This window comes from Salvia splendens, chromosome 11 (genome assembly GCF_004379255.2).
Source record: "Salvia splendens isolate huo1 chromosome 11, SspV2, whole genome shotgun sequence".
In the NCBI taxonomy this organism is placed as follows: Eukaryota; Viridiplantae; Streptophyta; class Magnoliopsida; order Lamiales; family Lamiaceae; genus Salvia; species Salvia splendens.
In genome coordinates, this window is record NC_056042.1 from 21,229,890 (window position 1) to 21,240,252 (window position 10,363).

The 10,363-nt window shown below is 37.4% G+C and overlaps 1 long non-coding RNA gene across 1 annotated transcript; it reads right to left on the reverse strand.

The window, feature by feature from the left end:
• Positions 1 to 6,330: 6,330 nt before the first annotated feature.
• LOC121755439 lies at positions 6,331 to 7,619 on the reverse strand. The gene is made up of 2 exons (XR_006040743.1): positions 7,343 to 7,619; positions 6,331 to 7,256 (listed from the first exon to the last, which is right to left on the reverse strand). It is a non-coding gene; the product is annotated as an uncharacterized LOC121755439 (long non-coding RNA).
• Between the last annotated feature and the right edge of the window lie 2,744 nt (positions 7,620 to 10,363).

Below are 10,363 nucleotides of genomic sequence, written 5' to 3' on the forward strand. Positions count from 1 at the left end.
AAAAAAACTAAGTATTTACCTCATCTCCATGACCATCGATCTTATTTCATGATCTTCACTAATCTCCAATGTTGAGATGGGATAAAAAATATCATACATTTCAGCAAAAAAAATGTGTGAAGTTGGATATTTGGTGCCAGACATGATAGTCAACTCGTAGAACTTCTGTGAGTATTCAATCATCTTCCTCGCACACATCCAATCATGTTTTTCAAGCAATCCAATGAATTCATCATTGTGCTTCTTTTGGCTCAAATCTCTTCTATACGATGGATACATCTTATTGTAGAGCTGAAATGCATCCTCATAAGGTATGGTAGACTAAAGCATCAAGTAAGTAGAGTTCCAACGAGTCACGATTGGGACATCTAAGCTAATGCCTTCTTGGAATAAATCATGTCCCCAAGAATATTCACATCCTCCCTAACTCGACGTATAGACGTGCCAATTTCTTCCAAACCAAATTGAACAACTATGTTGAGAATGCGACCCACACAACGCGTGTGAAAGTACTTACCATCCAAAACATTGGTATTAAACTTGTTCAAGTAAGACTTGACATCTTCAATAGCTTAATTATTTGGAATTGCATTGTCCATAGTGCAACACAAGAGAGATGTTATCACTTTTCAGGAAGGAGTTTAAGAAAGAGATAATGAGTGTGTTAAATAAATAGATAAAACAGTAGAGGGAATAACGTAAAAAGTTAATAAAGTAGATAGAATAAAGTAAGAGAGAGTAAAGTAAAAGAGAGAAAAAATGTTACTATATTTGGAAATGACTCAACTTTGAGGGAACTTCCCGAAATGGAAAAATGACTTTATAAGGGAACGGAGGGAGTAATTGACTAATATACCTTCTAAAGTTGGACAAAAAATTCTTATAATAAACTAGAGTAAATGTCAATTTTGGTCCTGAATATGTGACCAAAATACGAATTTAGTCCAAAACATTCAATTTTTGAAAAACATGTCCATAACAAATTAATTCCTTGTCGGAGTGGTCATTTTTAGACGGTTCCGTCAAAAAACTAACGGTCATGCCACTGCGTAATTAGTTAGCGTTGATCGTTAGTTTTTTAACAGAACCATAAAAAAAGGACTACTTTGTCGAAATTTTCATTTGTTATGCACCTGTTTTTCAAAAAGTGAATATTTTGGACCAAATTAATTTTTTTGTCATATATTTAGGACCAAAATTGACTTTTAGTCAATATACTAACAAGTAACATTATAGTAGTAGGGTATATATGACTCTCACTTTTAAAATCTTATCGCGGCAATATTTTATTAATAATCGTATGTTTCAATAGTTCCAATAGGTTCAAAGATCGGAAGGTATAAATCCAAAATTCGACCAAATTAACATTGCAAAACAATTAAAAAATTGTAAAAAACTCATCTCTCTGTCTCCCAAAAATATGCACTTTTGATTGGTACAAGTTGTAACGCATAATTAGTAAAGTAGAAGAGGGATACAAAATAAAGTTATTTAAAGTTTTATTAGTAGAGAATAGGCTCCACCTCATTAGAGAGAAAAAAGTTTCCCAAATTAGAAAATGCGTACTCTTATGGGACAGACTAAAAAGGAAATAGCGCACACTCTTGTGAGACGGAATGAGGCGGAAATAGCTCACACTCTTGTGAGACGGAAATAGGGCAAATTGTTTATAAAGTTATAAACTTTCAGAATAGTTTGGTTTTTACCGTGAACTCTAAATATTGCACGAAAAGTCATGAACTTTACTGGACTGTGTAAATTTCCCATCCGCCCGACCCGATAGATTTCCAACACAAACTTATCCTACGTGGCGCGCCAGAGGCATGACTTGACAAATGACAAATTTAAGTTTCAATTCGAATTGTGGAACTAATGCTACTTTTATGCTGAATTCGATTTGTATGTTTATGTCGATTTGTATGCTGAATTCGATTTGTATGTTTTCATATGTGCTACTTGTATATTTATATATTTGTGATAATATATAATAACATATTTCCATTGAATAATATATAGTATTTCCGTTGAAACTTGGACATGCAATGCAAGTAGTAATGTAGTATGAGATACGCAAAAGCTAATGCAATTCGCATAGGAGGCAAAAAGTAGCCTTTGCATTAAAAAAAATAATATGTCAACTAAATACTACCAAAAGATAAAAAGCACTCGAAGGTCTATTTAATACATTCTTTCGGTCTATTAATAAATGTCCATTTTTTGTCCGGCAATAGTTTTAAAAATTTGTTTATTTTTATAAAAGGAGGTGGTGGAAAAAGATAGTGGAACGCATATCTATTTTTATTTATTGATTTTATATTAAAATGTGTTTGGAGTGAGTATGGGAAGCCAGTTAGTGAAATTTGGGGTCATATGCCAAAAAATAGTACAAATGAAGGCGAAATAATGAAAAGAAAAAGTAAGACATTTAATGGCAATGGAAGAAGAGAGTAATTACTACCAACCAATACATATTAGAAGCTAGTGATAGCCCAACTCTTCCGTTATATCCCGTGCTTCTCCTTCAAGATATGCAACAAGTAGTCAGGCTCTCGGGTTCTGTTGCTTGCAGGTGGTGTTGAAATTAGTGCCCACGTTTCTAACAAAATAGTGCACAAATGGGTAAAACCAAAGCCCAAACAAATTAATTGGGTTACCGACTTTCGTGACAATCGGCTTCTTTATATTAAAAAAAACTTGAAATCTTTTTTTTTATAGTTCAATATTTCATTGATACGCTTGCTTTGGCGAATAAATACGTGTGAGTATAATGTTTAACATGCATATAAAATAATAAAATATATTCCTTCCATTTTACAATAAGAGTCATGTTTTACTAGGGGTGGGGCGGTACGGTATAGCACACCAAGAATGTCATATCGTATACCATACCCGCAAATTGCGGTATGAGAAAATGTCATACCTATATCTTACCGAATTTTTCGGTTTACCGCATCACTTTTTTACTAGGGGTGGGGCGGTACGGTATAGCACACCAAGAATGTCATATCGTATACCATACCCGCAAATTGCGGTATGAGAAAATGTCATACCTATATCTTACCGAATTTTTCGGTATACCGCAATGCGGTATACTGAAAATTCGGTATGATAATTTCTGATACTGTTACCATACTGTTTATGCGGTATACCATACCATATTTGGGTATAACATACTTTTACGGTATATAAAAATAAGGTATGACATACCAAGTACGGTATACTAAAATAAGGTATGGCGACCTTTGTTTCATACCAATTAAATCCTATTTTATAACCAAATATTTAAAATAAAATTTCACCTATTCAAATAATGTCCCAAACATTAAAACTACACTGCAATCAAATCATATTCAAAAGATTCAAATCAACACAATTTCAACAATTAAATCCATACATGGGACTTGATTTGCATCTCTGCATGACTGTGTTTGGGGTTGGGGATGAAGGAACTAAAATTTGAAAGTTGGGTTTGGGATTTTAAGGTATCTTGTGGTATACCGCGAATTCAGTATTTTTTCGATATAGTAAGTGCGATATTTCGGTATTTCGGTATATGTACCAGCACTATATTTTGCTATTTCTGTTCGTTCCATAATAACAGTCTTATTTATTTTTTAGCATAAATGGTAAATATGTCTCACATTTCACCAACTTATTCTCTCATATTTTATTATCAAACTAACATATATATAAGTGAACTCATATTCCACTAACTTATTCAACTCACTTTTCTCTTACATTTCTTAAAATCCGTGCCATACATAAATAAGACTCCTATTCCGAGACGGAGAGAGTAGTAGAAAGCGTACATTCGTAACTAATTAAATGAATGCTTGAGAGTACATCCTTTTTTTTTTGAAAAAATTTGTTTCCCTAAGAACCATTTAATTTAGAGGCTCTATAATTAACCTTCAATACGTTGATTTAGGAGCTTTCATATGTTTATGATGATTTTTGGATGAATAAAGGTCAAAATTGGTCCCGAACATATAGTCATTTTACATTTTTGGTCATAAACATTATCTTTTGGATTTTTTGGTCCTGCACATATGGAAATTTGATCATTTTAGTCCTCCGTCAACATTTCCATTAAAAACTAACGGTCAACGGCCGATTTTGACCAAATTAAACTTTTAATTCATATTTTTTACTCCCTAATTATTTTTACACTTCAATTTCATCTTTTTCCTACCTCTCATCTTTCATCTTCTTCCTTCCTCTTCCCCTCAAACCCTAGTTACATGAATTCCGTCAATTTCGTGAACCACCATTCTAGATCCGACGAAGAGATCGGGGTGGGCGACCCGGACACCGTCGAAGATGAGGCCGATGGAGGCCCCCTTCCTCGACACCCTCATCTCCGACTACGCCGTCCTCATCGGCAAATTCCGCGACGTCCACGTCTCCACGGATCGGGGTTTAGATTATTAGAGAGAGAGAGTGAGGATGAGGGAGATGACCATGGATTTTTTTGCTGTGCAATCTCAGTAGTTCCCCCTTTCTTCTCTAGATGGGTGATATCACTTAATTGTTGAATCTAAGTTTTCCTTCTCGTATTTCACTTTTTTTAGTTCAAAATTTGGATCTTTCCTTTAAAAATTTCTCTCTTTTATTTTTTAATTTTTCGATGATGATAAGTGGAAGGAAATAAGATGAAATTGAAATGTAAAAATAATTAGAGAATTAATTAGGGAGTAAAAAATATGAACTAAAAGTTTAATTTGGTCAAAATCGGCCATTGACCGTTAGTTTTTAACGGAAATGTTGACGGAGGACCAAAATGATCAAATTTCCATATGTGCATGACCAAAAAATTCAAAAGATAATGTTTATGACCAAAAACGTAAAATGACTATATGTTCGGACCAATTTTGGCCTTTACTCTTTTTGGATATTCCTATATTTTAGATTTCTACTCGACTAAAAACATCTGTTAACTAAATGATAGATTTTGTTTTAATTTTATGAACATAATTTCAATATATCACTTTATTTAGATTTATTTAGTAAATTTAATTTGTGATTTATTGACAAAGTACACACTCTCCATTTTAATACACTCAACTATTTTTTTTCTCCCTCTAATTAAATATTCAGATATCCTTTTCTCTTTATTTAATACTTACATAATAACATCCACTTTATATGTCTCTAGTTAACAACATTAACCAATAACTTCTAAACTCCCGCATCAACTAAGAAATGTAGATTAGGGCTGTCAAATTGGGTACCCGCGGGTACCCGACCCAAAATTTTCGGGTACCCGATCCCGAAAATCCCAAAATTTGCAACCCGATACCCGATCAGAAAATGATTTCGGGTACTCGGATACCCGATTCAGGTATCCAGTCCCGAAAAATCGGGTACCCGAATACCCGATTTAAAAAAAAATCATATTTATTTTTCATATGTCGTGTGAATAGAAAAACACGATAATTTATTCCCTTGTGTAGTAATGCCTTATAAGTTATATCAAATGGACAAATGCAATCTATTTTTTTATTAAAAATAAGTCTATTACTTTTTTTTACTTTTTCTATGACTGCCCAAATATTCATATATCTTAAACAAATCTTAATAGCGGCTATTAAAATAAAAATACACAGTACTTAATTATATACACTTTTATCAATATGTTCTTTATTATTTTACAATAATTTAAAACCTAAGCATGTGAAAATCAGACTTAATGATTACTTAATGCTAAATCTACTAGTCACTTTCAACAATTTACATCAAACTTAAACATATTTTTAAGTATATGTTATGTCAAAAAGTAATTTTATTTCATAAAAAAACCTAACATGGGATGGAGAGAGTATTTTAAAAAAACCTAAAAAATGGGTTTAGATTTGAGTATATTTGGAGAAATTTATTATACCAAAAGTGAGATTTGATTTGTAATAGTATGAGATGTATGAGAAATGCCTATAACAACATTCAAAGTTATAATTTCCAATCTCAATTCACAAGTTATAACAATATAAGTTATAACATACACAATAACTATCAAAGATTCATAATTCATAATTTGAATTAATTGATAAATGTGACAAATTAAATAAAATATTATTAAAATTATATATATTTTTCGGGTATTCGGGTATTACCCGATCGGGTATCGGGTATTACCCGATACCCGAAAATCCTAATAACCCAATACCCGATCCCGACCTGAAACCCGATTTTTAGGGTATCGGGTATCCAATTACCCGATTTTTTCGGGTTCGGGTATCGGGTATCCAATACCCGATATCCAATTTGACAGTTGTAAATGTAGTATCATCTTTACTGGGACGGAGGGAGGGAGTATAAGTGAAGCAAAATGGATTAATTTAGCCAACAAAGACCAAGACTTAAGAGCCTTACTAATAGCCATCCGTTCCTAATCCTTATCAACAAAATTTCCAAAAAATGCTGTAAACAAACTCGTCCACTAGCAAATACTACAGTTTCTCTCCTTTTGGCAGCAATGGCAGCTGTATCTCTGCTCCTCCTCACCACACAAGTGCAAAATAGCGAATGCTTCAGAATCACCGACAACACGCTTGAGGCCGAGGAATTCTCGATGGATACTGAAGCAGCGAGAAGGGTTCTGCAGCAGACCAACTCACTTACTACTGGGGCTATTTTGCCGTCGAGATCCTTCTGCGCAACCGGAAATAAAACCTTACATGAACAACTGCTATGGTAGAATCAATAAGAACTATAAACAACGGTATTGCGGCTATGCAAATTCATGCGCCAGGGGACCAAAGTGATCACGCCTCTTGCTGCTCACATTTTGTGAAACTTTTCTGCCTGGGTGATTATGAGGTTATTCGGTTCGTTAGTGTAAATTAATCCATTTCACTTTACTGTAATTATTTTGGAAGTGATAATCAAAGTATGTGTCAAAATAATTGGGAATGCTTTTCCCACATGTGAACCATCTTGCAAAGACCTATTTCCATATAGAGTTTTATTTCCATATAGAGTGTGTATATTTTTAGGTGTATAGTGTGTATTTCTTGCTCACTACTTCATCCTCTTTATAAATGGTGATCACTATAAACGTAATTATTCATTCAATACAATTGATACATTTTCCCCAATACAATTCAATATGGTATCACGAGCAAGAGTTCGATCCTAAATCCAAAAATAAAAAACGATTGTTGGAACTCAGAAAAGTCTCATCATCGTTCCAATACCTTTCCCAAACCTTCGACCAAAATCTGGCAAACGTCAAAACCAGAGACGATCAATCACCCAACCTGAAAACAGAACCAAGACCAAATTCATTACCAACAATTACCAAATTTTGCACCGTGTGTGGAATGACGAAACACACGAAAGAGACCTGCTTTCAAGTGATCGGCTACCCGGAGTGGTGGGAAGACGGCCACAAACTTAATCGAAAACCAGACGGCGAAGGGGAGGTCGGCGATTGGCAGAGAAGGAGATGAAGGGGGTGGCCGATTTGTCGCCCCAGCGGGCAACCATGAGACCGCCGGCGCTGAGGTCGATGGCGGCAGACCGGTGGACGCTCCGGCAGCGGCTGGCGGCTGGTGGGCGAAGGGACAAGCGGAGGGGAAGAAGGAGGAAGCTGCGAGGGCTCACTTTGCCCAATTTGGAGGTATTGGGTTTGGGGATTTATCCCTAGACCCACAAACTTTGCCTTTATTATGTAAAAGACTCCATTTATTTGAAGACCAGCCCCCTACTTTGTTGAAACAACAATTTGACCCGAGCAACCTAAGGAGCCGAGAATTGACCCCAAAAAATCCACCAAATACGAAATTGGCCCACAGAAATTCAATTATTTACATAATAACCCTCCAGTTATGTGTGAAAATCGTTTTTCTGTTTTAGAAAAGGAGTTTGATGAATCAGAAATAGGAATTGCATGTCTAGCTAAGGACAATTGTGTAGAAGATGATAGGGGTTGGATAATCGATTGTGGGTCAACTGATACAATGACATATGATAGGTCTGACTTTAGGGAATTATTTCAAACAAAACGAACACATGTTGAGACTGCTGGGGGAGATCTTGCAATTGTTGAAGGGGACGGGAACTATCCAAATTTCACCTACTCTGTAAATTTCAAATTGTCTTTATGTTCTGTTATTATCTCAAAAGTTGATGTCTAGACATCAGTCATGTGACAAGGGAACTCAATTGCACTCTCCTAATGCATCCAAAATTTTGTTTCCTAATATTGTCATACCAAAGAGGATCATCTGCGGCGGGTGGTTTCGGTGTCTGAAACCTCTCAAAGAGCATTACCGACCGAGGCCTACAAAAACATCCTTACATACACTTGTCAAGCTTCCTTTTCATTGGTGTTAGAATCGTGCTTGGTCAAACGACTTTGACTAATAATAAATGTTACAAGACATTTAATTTTGTGAAATTAAATGCAATAGCGTCGATCTAAGTTCCGAGTAGATGACCGTAGCATATTCATTTTCTCAAATCCAATTCCCGGTGAGTGAGAAATAATATATTAAAGTTAGTCACAATAAAGCTAGAAATGAGCTATGAGAAAAAAACTAAGGGATTAATTAACTAAATGTTAACTATCCCACATCGGGGATGACAAACTTCTTTGATGAAGTATTTAATAAGATGAATTATTATGTGTAATAATTATCGTGGAATAAGATAAATGACAGAGCCCACACGCACGCACACCGTGACCCCCACCACCCGCACCGCACACCGTGACCCGTGCCTCGTGCACCGGGCGTCGTGTGCCTTGTGCCTTGTGGCTTGGCAATTGGTCTTTGGGATGTTCTTTGGAGTTGTTCGTTGAGTGTGGTTCAAGCCCCGCTTGTTCCTTTAAGACCACCTCAAATTCCACTCTATCCCCGACGGACCCCGACTCATCTTGGTCCCGGTCCACGTCAGGTCCCCGCTGGACCCCGACGCATAACGGGAGACAAAAGGTCCCCGATGGACCCCGACGGTCCATGGTGTATCCCGTCGTATAGTGTGTCCAAATGCATCGTGTCTCTTCAGCTCCCAACGGCTAGTGCACCAGTCAGTAACCCCCGGCTATTACGGTCAATGGCCTTGATGAGAGATAATATGTTTGTTGACTCCAGCAACCCCTCCGGGTGGGTGGACTTGGCCTATAAATAGGCATGCATCCATTGCATTCAAAAGACAACAAACTCAAGCATTCTTGCATACACGCTCTCTCCCTCTCTGCATAATCTTCCCGTCGAAGCTCTGCCCTCGCCTTACTCCCGTTCGCCGGAGCTCTGCTGCTAGCGGTGCTGCTACTTCAGAGACAAAGCCGTTTTATCTTTGGGGGAGACAAGCCAAATCGAGAGCACTACAGGGGCGTATTTAATCTTGCGGTAAAAGGACTTCTCGACTCGGCTTACATCTTCACGGTTTATTGTTTCCAATTCTTCTTTGTAATTTCAATTAAGTTTATTTCCGTTTAATTTTTCCATTCTTCATTGGGTTGTATTACGCCCGGTTAATGTATCTTTGTATCACAGTCAATTTTCTAAAACAAACAATCGCAAGACGAGATATACTTACTGTTGAAGAAGGAGTTTGTACTTTAAATTGAATCTAAAACTTTCGAAACTAATACCTTAGCCTGGAGATGGATCTCGTTGCTACGTTCGCCGTCGTCGCTTTCCCTGACTCCAACAGTGACGTGCCCATTGTTCCCCGCCGGGTCCCCGCCATGACCACAACTCTTGTCGAGTCCACATCATTACCTATGACTACCCATAACGCCATGAGCAAATTACTAACTCGTTTGGGTTGACTGGTGCATCAACCTTTGGTGGTACCGATGATTCCACTTTAAGTGGTTCCATGAGATCGTTGATAGGATCGAGTGTTGGACCTTTCGAGGTCAACACGGGTGTTGTGGCCGTTGGGACCAACACGAAGAATGTCGGTTCCACTTTTTGTGGTTCCACGAGATCCTCCAATGGATCGTGTGTTAAGTCCTTTGGGATCAACACGAGTGTTGGGACCTTCGGGGCCAACACGCCAATTGACGGTTCCACTATTAGTGGTTCCTTGAGATCCTCTAATGGATCAAGTGTTGAGGCCTTCAGGATCAACACGTGTGTTGGGACCTTAGGGGCCAACACGAGAACCGGGGGTTCCATTTTTAGTGGCTCTGTAGAATCCTCTAATGGATTGAGTGGCCGGGTCCAACACGAGAGTTGATGCCTTTGGGATCAACACGGCTGACTCCAATGTGGGGGAGAGACCTTGTGAATGTGAAGGGTCGGTAAGTCCTACGAGACGTCTCCCGTCGTTCCTATGAATAGGGTCGTTGGGTGTGTCCCATTGGTCTCAAGGGACGTCTCCTGTTCGTCGGGAGACATGGGGAGACATTTCG